This window comes from Salmo trutta, chromosome 1, assembly GCF_901001165.1.
Source record: "Salmo trutta chromosome 1, fSalTru1.1, whole genome shotgun sequence".
In the NCBI taxonomy this organism is placed as follows: Eukaryota; Metazoa; Chordata; class Actinopteri; order Salmoniformes; family Salmonidae; genus Salmo; species Salmo trutta.
Window position 1 is genome coordinate 24,377,301 of NC_042957.1, and position 16,328 is coordinate 24,393,628.

General features: G+C 40.4%; 1 protein-coding gene across 1 annotated transcript in view; it reads left to right on the forward strand.

Moving 5' to 3' along the window:
• The first annotated feature begins 121 nt into the window (after positions 1-121).
• The window catches only part of LOC115191827 (protein dispatched homolog 1), a 76,644-nt gene continuing 60,437 nt past the window's right edge, over positions 122-16,328 (forward strand). Inside the window, exons 1-2 of the mRNA XM_029749790.1 lie at positions 122-226; positions 5,248-5,345. The gene's annotated coding sequence lies outside the window, so the exon portion shown is untranslated. The remainder of the gene's footprint in view (positions 227-5,247; positions 5,346-16,328) is intronic.

Genomic DNA, 16,328 nt, shown 5'->3' on the forward strand with positions numbered 1-16,328 from the left:
TCTTGTATATTAAACTTTTCAATTTATCCCATGGTAATTCAGGTCCGTTTCTTGTAAAGGGGGAAAAAAGAAGCGATTTCTTAAAGTCCAAGTTTTTGCACAACTTTTATTTTGAAATTCTTTAAACGAAAGCTGCCTACCGGAAGTTAGACGCAAGTCTGCACACACTGCTCGCAGATTGACGACACTAACCCAAGAACCCTTTTTTTAGTCGGGATAGACTGAAGTAAGAAACCATAGATACATGCGTTCTTTTGTATCTTAAATATCTGTGTTGAATGACAGCATAGCTGGCAATTTACTGTCTTGAACTAGATTACCTTGCTAGCCTAGATTGCCATTGGGCATTTCTAGCTATGTGTAGTTAATGTAATGTAGGTGTCCTGGATTGATGGCAGTCAGGGCACAATTATGGTGCATTCGACAAAGTGTACTGCCCTGTAGGGTCTTGCGGCCGGTGGAGTTGCAGTGACGCAACCTAACAGATGCTGGTTAACTACCTACCAGGGATGTGTTATGTTAGGGAGGTAGGCAAGAATGCACTTCTATCTTGGTTATTCCTATGCGGTGCCATTCCGACAACATAAAAAAAAAAGATTCTTTCAAAGGACAATTGACTTTCAAAAAAACGTATTCGTAAAGCTCAGGCATTTAAACAGGGTGGAACCTAACGGACATTTTGAGCCTAAATTAGATATAAATCTTAGTGCGCAAGATTTAGCTAGCATAATGGTGAACACTTGAACAGGATTAATTTATCTATCGAACAACATTAAAAAAAAAATAAGTAGCCTAACGGGGTGGACATTTGAGCGGGACATAGACTAACAGGTGACAAATGGATACAACTGTGTTTTATAATTATTTAGCTTTGCGCCATAGTTTTCCCAACAAAGAAATTATGACACTTCCTGAATGTGGTGTCATTGTAGGAAGGGGTTTTCTTAAATGGAGAACTACTACAAACTAACAGGGTGCAAAGTCATATCGGGGACATACAGAAAATCTTGAAATAATACAATTTGTATTGATAATACTAACTATAAAAGAGATTTTAAACATTATTGGCTTCTATTTCTTGTGGCACTTGATAAATAGCACCTGGAGAAAACCACCTACATCCACTGAGACATGGGTTTAAATTGATATCCATATTTGGTGTTAAGGTAAGGACAGTTGACCTTATTTAAAGCATTTTGTAATCCACATTTTACACCAAATAAGAACTGATATTCCATTGGGACAGAAAAGGCACTGCCTAGTAGGAATGACCCAGTTATCTAAGCCAGGGTAAAATTGTAGAGGCAAAGATAACCAGCTAGTTAACCCTTTTCGTCTGTGGTAGAGGGAATCTTTACTTTAATGAATTTAGTTTGTTATTTAAGTCGAGGCCACCATCCAAATGCAACTTTGCCTATATTGTGTGGCTAGCATTGCTATTTTAGTTTGCTTCCTTGCTATCCACTTTGTCATGGGTAAAATGGCTATAGCCTATTGCATTTGCCACAGTCTCCAAATGTAGACTTGGCTAAGCTAGAAATGTCAGACATGCCAGTAAATCATTTGTGGATGAGACTGATGTGCCAATGCCTATTTTGTAAAATTATATGCTGGTTTTTGGCAGGAATACATGCTATGGAAATACCATATAATCACTTACCCAATTTATAGCCTATGCCAATGTCAAACTTTTTCAGTTGTATGTGTTCTCTTAAATGTCTTCAATGGGTTGTTCATTTGCAGTGCATTCGGAAAGTACTCATGCCCCTTCACTTTTTCCACATTATCTTACGTTACAGCCTTATTCAAAATGTATAAAAATTAATGTTTTTCCTCATCAATCTATACACAATACCCCATAATGACAAAGCAAAAACAGGTTTCTATTCTCTCATTTATTGCAAATAAAAAAAACATACCTTATTTCCGTAAGTATTCAGACTCTTTGCGATGAGACTCAAAATTGAGCTCCGGTGCATCCTATTTCCATTTATCATCCTTGAGATGTTTCTACAACTTGATTGGAGTCCACCTGAGGTAAATTCAATTTATTGGACATGATTTGTAAGGGCACACACCTGTCTAAATAAGCTCCCACAGTTGACAGTACATGTCAGAGCAAAACCAAACCATGAGGTCGAAGGAATTGTCCGTAGAGGGCTGAGATAGGATTGTGTCAAGGCACAGGTCTGGGGAAGGGGGACCTTCAATGCTGCAGAAATGGTTTGATACCAAGAACACAGTGGCCTCCATCATTCTTAAATGTAAGAAGTTTGGAACCAACAAGACTCTTGTTGACTAGAGCTGGCCAAACTGAGCAATTGTGGGGGAAAAGCCAGGGAGGTGACAAATAACCCAATGGTCACTGACAGAGTTCCTCTGTGGAGATGGGACAACCATCTCTGCAGCACTCCACCAATCAGGCCTTTTATGGTAGAGTGGCCAGACTGAAGCCACTCCTCAGTAAAAGGCAAAACGGCCTGCTTGGAGTTTGCCAAAAGGCACCTAAACACTCTCAGATCATAAGAAACAAGGTTCTCTGGTCTGATGAAACCAAGTGGGAAATCTTTGGCATGAATGTCAAGCGTCACATCTGGAAGAAACCTGGCACCATTCTTACGGTGAAGCATGGTGGTGGCAGCTTCATGCTGTGGGTATGTTTTTCAGCAGCAGGTACTGGGAGACTAGTCAGGATCAAGGGAAAGATGAATGGAGCAAAGTACAGAGATCCTTGATGAAAACCTGCTCCAGAGCGCTCAGGACCTCAGACTGGGGTGACGTTTCACCTTCCAACAGGACAACGACCCAAAGCAAACAGCCAAGACAACGGAGGAGTGGCTTCGGGACAAGTTTCTGAATGGCCCAGCCAGAGCCGGGCTTGAACCCGATCAAACATCCCTGGAGAGACCTGAAAATAGCTGTACAGTGGCGCTCCCCATCCAACCTTACAGAGCTTGAGAGGATCTGCAGAGAAGAATGTGAGAAACTTCCCAAATACAGTTGTTCCAAGTTTGTAGCGTCATACCCAAGAAGACTCGAGGCTGTAATCGCTGCCAAAGAGGCTTCAACAAAGTACTGAGCAAAGGATCTGAATATTTATTAAAATAATTCTGTATGTTTTTGGTGTGTGGGGGGGACAATTTAATACATTTTAGAATAAGTCTGTAATGTAACAAAATGTGGAAAGTCAAGGGGTCTGAATAATTTCCAAATGCACTGTATCCCTTTGAACCTGCTTTTTCACATTATCATAAAGCAGTGACATCCCTTTCTCTCTACAGCCATTTGTTTTTAACAGCTGCATGTAGGGTCTGAAAGGGGAAGAAGTTTTAATATCCATTCACCCGCTAACTTGGCTTGAAGTCATTATTCTTGTTCCCTGTTGGTTTCCTACATTCCTCATACATTGTCCATTGCTTCCAATTCTTTATCAATACAAACGTTTGAAGAGAGCGCTAATTTTCACGACATCTCTTGACGCACCACCCAATGCCTCCAAAATGACCTTGTTTGGCCCTAATGAGAGGGAGAGAAGGAAGGGTGAAACTTGATTTAATGTAATGCTGCCTCATCCTGCTTTCTGACAACATAAATCACACAAGAATGGCTCTGGCTGTGAGGGTCAGCTCTGGTATGTCTATTAGTTATATGTTGCTGTGCTAGTAGAAAACACAGCTTGGCCATTCTAATTGTGGGGCACTGTTAGTTGGGTGCCCCACACTAGTTTGTTGGTGGAAGTGTTTCTATTATTAATCCAGTTCTCATGCCTACATTACATCATATGAATGTGACCAACAGCTCCCTAGCTAAGAGTGTTTGCTGTTCTGTGTGGGGAAATAAGGCCTAATGGTTGAGAGATTGGGTCAGAGAAAAAAAGTAATGAAGCATAATTATCACACAACACATCTTTTTCCGAGCTCTTTCCCAAATATGACTAGGGATGGGAATTGCCAGAGGCCTCATGATACGATATTACCACGATACTATGGTGTTTATACGATATCTATTGCTATTTGATGTTCCAAACATATTGCTCTCCATATATCAGCTGCAGAGAGACAAGAAAGAGCCATGAGAGAAATTTGTTTTAATCAGTCATAGATGTAAAGTGCTGAAAACGAGTTGGCTAACTGGAAGAACTAACTAGAGGACAAGCTATGAAGGAAAAATACTTGGTGCAGGTACAGCCCACTAGTGCAAAAATAATATTCCGATATGTAACTGTATCAATGTTATCCCCATCACAAAATAATCTCCAGGTACAAGATGCTCTTCAATAACATTGAAACTGGGTTTCTATTTTGGGCAACATCTTTGTTAGGCTAAACTCATGTGTATGAATACGAATCTAACTTTGTAAAGAACCAGTGAGAAGGAACACATGTTTTTGTTGATGCAGACATTGAGACATGAGCCTTGCTCTATGGCCTCTTTCCCCTTAGGGCCTAGGGTAGAGGAATGGTTCTAGTACAGCCATGTGGCTTCTCCTCGCTCCCCACATCATTAAAAGAGAATCCCTGAGTCTGAGGCCCAGGAAGCCCCAGTCAGTCTGTTTGCCCATGCACAGACGCCTCAGGATTTACTATGGGAGTAAATTATAGTCTTTCTCCTGGGGTTGCACACTATCCAGTTCCCGACACTGTTGGTGGATGACCCCATTTTTCACCCCCTCTAGATAAAGATGTTAGGATGAGAATGGCCAGCCTATTTCATCACAGACCGATAGTTGAGAAAACAGAATGGGGTAGGCCTAATTTTAGATCCTGCTCTCTGAACATCATTCTGAAAACTGGGTCTTTGGGCATGGGTAGACTTACTTTTGTCTCCACTTCAGTCTCTGAAAGAGCTGGAAAGGAAACAACCAGCATCAGCTGAGAAACAAAACGAGTGGATTCTGCATGCAACTCAATGGATGAAGTGGTTTAGTTTCTTAAATGGTCAACATTGAATTCTTATATACATCTAATGTGAAACGGTAGTGATAATGGTTGCAATGCTTTACATAAAGTGTTGTTTTTGCAGTTGAACTTAGGCTATATCAGCTTAAATATGTGTCTTAAGAGGAATGCTGATCCCTTCTTTTCTTCTAGAGATGTTCCCTTATTTTCTCATGTCACTGAAATATGTATTGTACAGTATTTTTGTTATATAGCCTAGCCTTCCAACCAAGGTTGGAGTGCTCCACAGAGAATCCCAGAGTACTCCACTGATTAGAACTCTACTTTGTCAATGTCATGTTTTTATCAGGGATTCAGGAAGCCAGTGGACTGAGATCATATGCTGTCAGAACTGGAGGCCAGAGCCCGGAGATTAGGCTACATTCTGACATGGTCTGAGAATTCCCAGTAAGTACCTTTTAATAAGTTAGACACTCCCCCTTGCATGTTTCACATTAATGCACACAAGCCAGTCATGACCTAATAGAGGTCCTAAGGTAGGCTTAGACTTCACAACATTGTTTTATTGTTTAGCGTAATGGAGTATGTTTGTATTTTACTCCTGAAAATGTCATGAATGTTGAATGTTTCATTCAAAATGATAGACTTCTGGAATGGTCTCAGATGATAGAATCCACACAGAATTTAGCAGTTTTCAACAATTCCCACAAGGGGGTGCTCAAATGCTAACTAAACAAAAGAGAGTGAGTGTGTAAGAAGCTATGGTAGAAGGAAAAACACTGCTATGATTTCATATTTCTGGTTGGAGGGGAGAATAAATAACTTGCCAAGCTTTGCCAATATTTTTGGCAATTGCATCCTCAACCAATGCATTTGTATTTTTCTTACTTGTTCTTTATGAACATCAAGTTAACTGAAAAAACAAAATAAAAATGCGGATAGAAAAACAGATGTGTTCAGCCCTGAGTATTTTATGGAGAAAGGGACTAAAAAAAATGTATCTGCAAAAGGCATAAACTCAGAGATATACTCATGACTGGCTGTAGGGACTGTGAGGGACTTAAGTGAGAGGAGGGGAGCCCATCCTGGCTGGTGGATAGGATAGGGGGGTTAAAGTTTTCCAGACTCAGATACTGGAGGTGGTCCTCAGGGAACTGTGACCTGTTTACTGCCCCAGGCCTTAAAATGCTGCATCCAGGCCACTGAGGCCTGAGTGTCCAGGTGCTATGAAGAAAATGTGCAAATGATGAAGTATGTCAAAGGATAGTTTGTTTTTTTATATGTTGGAAGATGGATTGTGTCTTATTGTGGAATGTCAAACATTAAAATGCCTGTAGTATAATCAATGAATGCATGTTTCAATTATCAGAGGGGGAGTAAATCACCACCAGAGCCACTTATTCTGAAGATTTGTAAGACCAAAAGTTTTGTTTTGAATCTGCTTATCTATTTAATCCGTCAATAGATGTTTTATGAATAACTAATATATCCCGGTGAAACGCTTATGGTTAAATTGAGCAGTTCAGGGCTTTGGAATGGCTCATCCTCATAAAAGACAACTGCAGCTTTGTTGACTGCTGTGTGGACTGTGGCCTTGACTGTAAATTCCTCTTGAGTTTAGCATGCTTGGCCAGCTCCAGCTCAGAATACATATAGACTGTTACTGTTCCTCTGTCTGGACTATCTGAGTACTGTCCTCTCCTATAGGAGGAGCATCTCGGAATGGTCTCTTTCCAAACCCTGTTCCACCCCTGCCATCCTCGGACAACTGGGCTGGACACCTGCTGATGGCCTCATTTTTTACTGCTGTGTGAATATGCCCCAGTGGCGATCTGGAGCTATCAGCATTCTCAGGAACCTGTCTGCTGAATGTGCTCTTACTGTAATTTGAAATATAAGAAAAGGCTCTGGTGGGTGTCTCTGTCATTTTCAGTAGCCATCCCATTGAAGTTTAACTTAATTTGTCTAGTTTTGACATCTTCCATCTAGTGGTGGCATGGGTAAAACGGACTGGTTGGTTCCACTAAAGGCTTGACTACACTCTTACTGTCTATAACTCATCATTGGCTCTTTCATTTAGATGAGAGAGAGACGGGCGAATCTAACCCCTGCTCCCACTTGAGTCATACACATTGCCTTGTTTAATCTCCCTGTAGAGACGTCAAACTGAAACAGGGCTTGGATTAACCACTTTGTCATTGCCAGGCCCAATGCTGTTGAAGTAAAAGTCATAGTGTAATGTAGAGTTCAGTATTTTGTGTAGTAGAACTCATTGGAATAACTACTGAAATATCCCTTGGTTATTGGAAATACCAAGAATGAGTAAGATTGCATGACTTCATCTGTCAGATGGGACTGAGATTGGAGTAGTTCAGTTGTATATAGGCCTTAGTCAAGTCGTCCTGAAGTTCCCCTGTAAGTTCATGACCCTTCAACTTCAAGCCAGTGGCTCTGGAGGCAAAGCCTACTCTTAGTGATACTTTGACCTCAGCAAAGTAGCTATTGACTGCATGACAAATACATACAAAATAAGTTGAACGGAAGTCTTAAGTCTGAGTCATTTCACCATTCTTTGTAGAGGCTCTTGTCCTGTGATTAAATACGGGTTTGAAGGTAGTGGAACTGGATTGATACATTTTATAACTGATAGTATTATATTCAACTGCCACTCTTTATAGCTGTTTTCCTCTCCTGTCCTAAATGTGGAAGAATTCCAAAGTCCCTTTAACTGCTTTCACATCTACTTGTCTTTAACCTTTCGTTACAGTTTAATGAATTCCTCCATCAAATCTAGTCTGAAGTTTACGATATTCATTTCTAGACACTATCCTCATTACTGAGAGAGAGAGCACCATCTTGTCACCGTCACCTCACTAACCCATAAACCTGTCCTAGCTTGATGATCTCTGTATTAAACTTCCCTTAGCATTCACCTGGTACGATGGCATGTGTGTCGTCAGCAGGCATGCCGGTGGATGGGATGGATCCTGGCATCTACCAGGCTGTACATCACACCAGCTCTATCACTGGGCTTTATGGAGCCCATAATTGAAGCCAGGCTGCTGATAGGGCTGCTTCTCTGAATCTCCGCTTAGATGGGAGAAATCGATAGTGCGTGCTGTTCCTCAAAAGCCATATGTTAAATATTACTGACTTAACCATTACACTCTGTTCTCAGCTATTTGACCTGGGCCCACAAGATAAAGCAGAGAGAACAACGCATGGCTCTGTCTTTCGAGTTGCCCGGTTCTGCTATCTCAGTCTGCAGCGCAGCTGTCACTGTTTGCATATTTGATATACTGGGGATGCTGAAAAGGAACAGGTGTTGAGTATTAGTTCCATTATTTTATTTCCCCAAAAATGTGGACTGGAGTCAATAGAGTTGTCAGAGCACATTATTGTAATATATGGCAATCTGACTTTTAAATTGACCATTGCTACAAACCATCACCCTCCCCTTTTCTCCAGGAAAAAAGCGTGGAAAAATAAATAATGCAGTTCAGGTGGACTGACCTCAAAGAGAGATCAGAAAGATGCGACTCTCTTTGAACCATTTCTGTTTTTACCTTTTCAATACGTTTTATATTGATTCCCTGCATGAAATATTCTACCTAAAACTCCGGTAGCAGATATTCTGCTATTTACATTCTTTCAAAGTTCTTGCAAACATATTGGATGTGCAGTAGGTTATTGTTCCAGTATGGAAAGAGCTCTAAAGTGATTTGTCATACTGTACTTGTAACATCTTAATAGGATCATTGACCTCAATGACCTGTGGTCTCACACACACACACACACACACACACACACACACACACACACACACACACACACACACACACACACACACACACACACACACACACACACACACACACATACATACATACATACATACATACAGTGGGGGAAAAAAGTATTTGATCCCCTGCTGATTTTGTACGTTTGCCCACTGATAAAGAAAGGATCAGTCTATAATTTTAATGGTAGGTTTATTTGAACAGTGAGAGACAGAATAACAACAAAAATATCCAGAAAAACGAATGTCAACAATGTTATAAATTGATTTGCATTTTAATGTGGGAAATAAGTATTTGACCCCCTCTCAATCAGAAAGATTTCTGGCTCCCAGGTGTCTTTTATACAGGTAACGAGCTGAGATTAGGAGCACACTCTTAAAGGGAGTGCTCCTAACCGCAGCTTGTTACCTGTAAAAAAGACACCTGTCCACAGAAGCAATCAATCAATCAGATTCCAAACTCTCCACCATGGCCAAGACCAAAGAGCTCTCCAAGGATGTCAGGGACAAGATTGTAGACCTACACAAGGCTGGATTGGGCTACAAGACCATCGCCAATCAGCTTGGTGAGAAGGTGACAACATTTGGTGTGATTATTCGCAAATGGAAGAAACACAAAATAACTGTCAATATCCCTTGGCCTGGGGCTCCATGCAAGATCTCACCTCGTGGGGTTGCAATGATCATGAGAACGGTGAGGAATCAGCTCAGAACTACACAGGAGGATCTTGTCAATGATCTTAAGGCAGCTGGGACCATAGTCACCAAGAAAACAATTGGTAACACACTACGCCGTGAAGGACTGAAATCCTGCAGCGCCCGCAAGGTCCCCCTGCTCAAGAATACATATACATGCCCGTCTGAAGTATGCCAATGAACATCTGAATGATTCAGAGGACAACTGGTGAAAGTGTTGTGGTCAGATGAGACCAAAATTGAGCTCTTTGGCATCAACTCAACTCGCCGTGTTTGGAGGAGGAGGAATGCTGCCTATGACCCCAAGAACACCATCTCCACCGTCAAACATGGAGGTGGAAACATTGTGCTTTGGGGGTGTTTTTCTGCTAAGGGGACAGGACAACTTCACCGCATCAAAGGGACGATGGACAGGGCCATGTACCGTCAAATCTTGGGTGAGAACCTCTTTCCCTCAGCCAGGGCATTAAAAATGGGTCGTGGATGGGTATTCCAGCATGACAATGACCCAAAACACACGGCCAAGCCAACAAAGGAGTGGCTCAATAAGAAGCACATTAAGGTCCTGGAGTGGCCTAGCCAGTCTCCAGACCGTAATCCCATAGAAAATCTGTGGAGGGAGCTGAAGATTCGAGTTGCCAAACCTCAGCCTCGAAACCTTAATGACTTGGAGAAGATCTGCAAAGAGGAGTGGGACAAAATCCCTCCTGAGATGTGTGCAAACCTGGTGGCCAACTACAAGAAACGTCTGACCTCTGTGATTGCCAACAAGGGTTTTGCCACCAAGTACTAAGTCATGTTTTGCAGAGGGGTCAAATACTTATTTCCCTCATTAAAATGCAAATCATTTTTGACATGTGTTTTTCTGGATTTTTTTGTTGTTATTCTGTCTCTCACTGTTCAAATAAACATACCATTAAAATTATAGACTGATAATTTCTTTGTAAGTGGGCAAACGTACAAAATCAGCAGGGGATCAAATACTTCCCCCCCCCCACTGTACATACATACATACATACATACATACATACATACATACATACATACATACATACATACATACATACATACATACATACATACATACATACATACATACATACATACATACATACATACATACATCAGCAAACTGAGAAAAGGTGCTCTGTGAGATCCCATTAGTGAGGAATGGTGAAAGGTCAGGTCCCCATAGGAATCAGTGGAAGCCATGCTGAGTAATTGCGTGCATATGGTATATGTAACTCACTAAAGAGGCACTTTCAGCACCTTGCATCTGATTTCCAAGTGACTTCAGGGGGCAGGGGTTTTACCTCTTTTTACAAACTTAAAATTAAATATACTTAAGTTTAGAAGTGATTGTGTTTTGCCTCTATTTTCAGAGGAAGTTCATTTCCTGAGGTTTCACAGTTTCACGCTAATGGATATATTTTTTTGTAGTCATATTTAAAAAAAAATATATATATATTATACTTTGTTTTTATTGAGAAACACAAAGAAAGTACAAGTAAAGTAAAAGAACAAAAAAGATCTGGCAGTTACAGTGCACATCATACATTCATCATATTAGTTACATTGTCATCATCTTTGAATTAGACCATATTCAAGTACGTAACCCATTTTTCCCAGTATTCCTGACCTCTCTCCTCTTGAGTTCTTAAAGCAAAGGTCATACTCTCATATGGTGTATTTCTTTTACAATATCTATCCATTGTGTCACAGTGGGAGGGTCTTTTAGTAGCCATTTCCTAGTGATAGCCTTTTTACTGGCTGCCAGTAGAGGTACTTTTCTCTAGTGTATAAGTTATCAGGTTTTTCACCCAAGTACAAAGAAATGAATGTTTGTTCTATGTCAAATCCCATTATTTTTCCAATGTTCGATCTTATTTCTCCCCAGTAAGTTTTGACTGCAGAGCAGGACCAGAAGATATGAGAGTGATCCACCCTTGATAGCCCGCATTCTCTCCAACAAGGGTGTAGGGAGCCAGTCTGTTTTGATTTCAGTTTAGGTGTTATGAAGAAACGCATAACATTCTTCCAACAGAATTCTCTCCATGGCCTTGAGTTGGTGGAGTTTTGTTGAGTCTCTAATATGTTCAAACATGTTTCATCAGTTATTTCAATGTCAAGTTCCTCCTCCCATTTCTTTTTAATATAGTTTGTAGAATGTTTCGTTGAGGATTGAACAAGTAAAGATTTGAAATGGTTTTTTTGTTACTCCCCAAGTTGTATGCGTTAGTGAATACTTGGCTTAATTTTTGAGGTGCTCGTGGGTGAATCACTTTTATCTCCCCTAAGAAATAGTGTCAAACTTGTAGGTATCTGTAAAAAATATTGTTTATCCAAGCCATGTTTTTTTACTTAGGTCCTGGAAGTTATCTAGGTCCCCATTCCTTATAATTGTACTGAATGATGTGATGCCTTTCTGCATCCACTGTTTAAATCTGCTAACCTGTGTTGCTGGGGTCGTATGCAGGCCAACTTAGCAGTTTGAGCGCTCTGTCTAAATTATTTTGCTTAACTACCCTAAACCATGTCTTAAGAGCGAAATGAATCCATTGATTTTGTCTATTGTATATTTCTATTACCGTGTCCTTATTTCCCAAAACTGACTGTATGGGTGTCTCTGTCAAAGTAGTCTCGATGTCTTTCCATTTGGATTCATATTGTGAATTGCACCAACACACCAGAGGTCTCAATTCGGCTGACACATAATAATCTTTTAGGTTTGGTAAGGGCATACCCCCACAGTTTTTTGGTAATTGTAATGTTGTATACCTAATTCTTGGTCTATTACGTTTCCAGATAAACCTTGATATCCGTTTATCCCATTCTCTAAACTGTTTAGGTGGGATTTCTATGGGCAGTGATTGGAACAAATACAGTAACCTCGGCAGGATGTTCATTTTGATTGTTTCAATTCTACTACTAAGATCCAAGGGAAGTGAATTCCACCTGTCCAGGTAATCATATATTTTCTTGTTGATGTGATCGTAATTCACGTCATAAAGTTTGGGTGTATCTTTTGGTAAATTTACTCCAAGATATTTCATGGATGAAGAGGTCCACTGGAAGTTATACCTCCTCTTCAGCTCTTCCTGTGGGGTATAATTATATACTAGGGCTTGGGTCTTGTGTATGTTAAGCACATACCCTGAATATGTTCCAAATGTTTGTAAAACATCCATCAATCTAGGTACACTTGAGCCTGGGTCTTTAAGGAATAACAGAACGTCATCAGCATACATGCATATCTTATGTTCACTGCCTCTTATTGTTATCCCCTCTAAGGTTGGGTCCTGTCTTATTGTTATTCCCTCTAAGGTTGGGTCCTGTCTTATTGTTATTCCCTCTAAGGTTGGGTCCTGTCTTATTGTTATTCCCTCTAAGGTTGGGTCCTGTCTTATTGTTATTCCCTCTAAGGTTGGGTCCTGTCTTATTGTTATTCCCTCTAAGGTTGGGTCCTGTCTTATTGTTATTCCCTCTAAGGTTGGGTCCTGTCTTATTGTTATTCCCTCTAAGGTTGGGTCCTGTCTTATTGTTATTCCCTCTAAGGTTGGGTCCTGTCTTATTGTTATTCCCTCTAAGGTTGGGTCCTGTCTTATTGTTATTCCCTCTAAGGTTGGGTCCTGTCTTATTGTTATCCCCTCTAAGGTTGGGTCCTGTCTTATTGTTATTCCCTCTAAGGTTGGGTCCTGTCTTATTGTTATTCCCTCTAAGGTTGGGTCCTGTCTTATTGTTATTCCCTCTAAGGTTGGGTCCTGTCATATTGCCTGTGCTAATGGTTTGAGGTACAAGGAGAAGAGCGTGGGTGAAAGATTGCAGCCTTGTCTTGCCCCTCGCTCTAATTTTATCATTCGTGGCAAATGCCCACAAATTTTTATTCTAGCAGTCGGACGTGAATCAGTGATTTGATGCACTGTATCACTTCTTTGTTGAAACCAAATCTTTCCATAACTTGGAATAGATAATCCCATCCCACTGAATCAAATGCTTTTTCAGCATCTAGACTGATTAATATTGCACTTGTCTTATTTTGAGTAATGTGGTCCATGACATGTAGTGTTCTCCTTATATTGTCCTGTGTAGAGGTGTTAGTTGTTCTCTGAAGGCTTTGAACCATTCTAAAGGGAAGCCATCAGTGCCTATAGACTTGATTACTTTTAGGTGAGATATTGCTTTATTAATTTCTTCTGTGGTTATTTCTAAAGTAAGTCTATCATTTTGCTCTGCCCCAATTGAGGGGAGATCAAGTGAGTTAAAAAAATGCTCTATTGTCTGTGCATCTGCCTTCTCTGGTTGCTTGTACAGATTTGTATAATATGATTCAAATGCATTCTGTATTTCATCTAATTTGCATGTAATCTTCTTTGTTTTGGGGTCTTTTATTTTGAAAATCGTATTCTGTGCTTGTTGTTCCCTGAGTCTCCATGCTAGTAATTTGGTTGCCTTTGAGCCTGCTTCATAATATTGTTGTTTCAGGAACCTGAGCTTTTTCTCTACTTCTTCTCTATAAATCTGGTCAATTTCCTGTTTTACCTTTTGAATCTCTCATAATATAAGAGGGTCTTTGTATTGACTATGAGATCGTTCTAAGTTTCTTAATGTTTCCTGTAATTTCAGCGGTTTCTGTGCTTTAATCTTTTTCTTGAGAGATGATGTGGTTATGATCTTTCCTCTGATAACTGCCTTAGCTGCATCCCACAATGTAGCAGCAGATACTTCCCCGTTATCATTATTCTCCAGATAGATGTTCAATTCTGTCTTTATTAATTCCTTGAATGCTGGATCATTCAGCATGCTTGTATTAAGTCTCCATATATCAAATCAAATGTATTTATATAGCCCTTCTTACATCAGCTGATATCTCAAAGTGCTGTACAGAAACCCAGCCTAAAACCCCAAACAGTAAGCAATGCAGGCGTAGAAGCACGGTGGCTAGGAAAAACTCCCTAGAAAGGCCAAAACCTAGGAAGAAACCTAGAGAGGAACCATGCTATGAGGGGTGGCCAGTCCTCTTCTGGCTGTGCCGGGTGGAGATTATAACAGAACATGGCCAAGATGTTCAAATGTTCATAAATGGCCAGCATGGTCAAATAATAATAATCACAGTAGTTGTCGAGGGTGCAACAGGTCAGCACCTCAGGAGTAAATGTCAGTTAGCTCTATAGGAGAAAGCCCTGCCTCCAGCTGTTTGCTTAGAAATTCTAGGGACAATTAGGAGGCCTGCGTCTTGTGACCGTAGCGTACGTGTAGGTATGTACGGCAGGACCAAATCGGAAAGATCGGTAGGAGCAAGCCCATGTAATGCTTTGTAGGTTAGCAGTAAAACTTTGAAATCAGCCCTTGCATTAACAGGAAGCCAGGAGGCCAGGAGGCTAGCACTGGAGTAATATGATCAAATTTTGGGGTTCTAGTCAGGATTCTAGCAGCCGTATTTAGCACTAACTGACATTTTTTTAGTGCTTTAAAGTAGAGCATTGCAGTAGTCTAACCTAGAAGTGACAAAGCATGGATACATTTTACTGCATCATTTTTGGACAGAAAATGTATGATTTTTGCAGTGTTACGTAGATGGAAAAAAGCTGTCCTTGAAACAGTCTTGATATGTTCGTCAAAAGAGAGATCAGGGTCCAGAGTAACGCAGAGGTCCTTCACAGTTTTATTTGAGACGATATAGTATTTTTTGGTTCGCTATCAAGGTGTAGAGTAAGGTAAACTCCATTATGATCTGATAAGTTACTCTGCCCGATCCTACAATCCTTAAGCTGTGTATCTGCATTGTACATGAAAAAGTAGTCTAAACCTAGAGTATTCAGTGTGGTGGTCTGAGTAAAAAGTATATTCCGTATCTGTCATGTGGATGTCACACCATACATCAAGCAGTCCTAAATCCTGCAATATCCTATTGATCTTTTTAGCAACTAGACTAATTTTCCTATTTTGATTTGTGTTGTCAAATTTTGAGTTTAAAATCGTGTTAAAATCTCCTCCACAGATAAGAGTGCCAGAGGTTTCTGTGGCAATTAAATCAAACACCTTCCTGTAGAAGACCATGTCACTCCCCGGGGGCGCATTACATTAAATAAATGTAACTTCCTTGTTATCCAGTTTACATTTAACAAGTATAAATCTACCCTCCTTGTCTTTCATTTCTGACATAAACTCAAAATTAACTGAATTTGGGATCAAGATTGCAACCCCCCTTCTTCCCATGTTGTTAGAAGAAAAAAAAGTATTCCTATATCCCATTTTCTTGAGTTTCTTGTGTTCAGGTGTGGATAAGTGATTTTCCTGCCAGAATAGTATGTCACCTCTCTCCTGTTTCATCTTTGCTATTACCTTACTTCTCTTGATGGCACTCCCCAGTACATTTACATTTAGACTTATGACCTTAAATTCCCGATGATGCATCGATATAAATAAAAAACCTGTGCACCATAACTGCCTGCTTATCATGAGCCTAAAAATGAACTAAAAAACAAGAACGATAATAAAGTAAACCAAAGTGGGAAAATACTTTGGCATTTGGACTCCCATGTCAGAGGACTGTCTCTTGCCTCTGGGGTTTGAGGGGATGAGCCTGTCCGCAGGAGGGGCGCCTCGCTCAGATATGAAAATGCGTGACGTAGTCACAAACAAGACCTGTTGGAACCGAAAATAATAAGGGCGCCTATTTCGTCGCTTATACACATCGGTTAATTACAAGTGAAACTATATCGGTCATGCGTGCATATCATGAATCCTCCCCTTGATATGCCTTACTGTCACCCCGTGGTCAATGTGTCAGTAATACTTAGTTAATATATATGTTATTAACGTGACACTACTTAATGTGTTCATAAAGAGCACATACTTTTGGCTACTCACCCTTGCTCAGCATTGGGGGAAAATAGGGGAATTGTAGTCATTGTTTATAGAAATCAATAAACTTA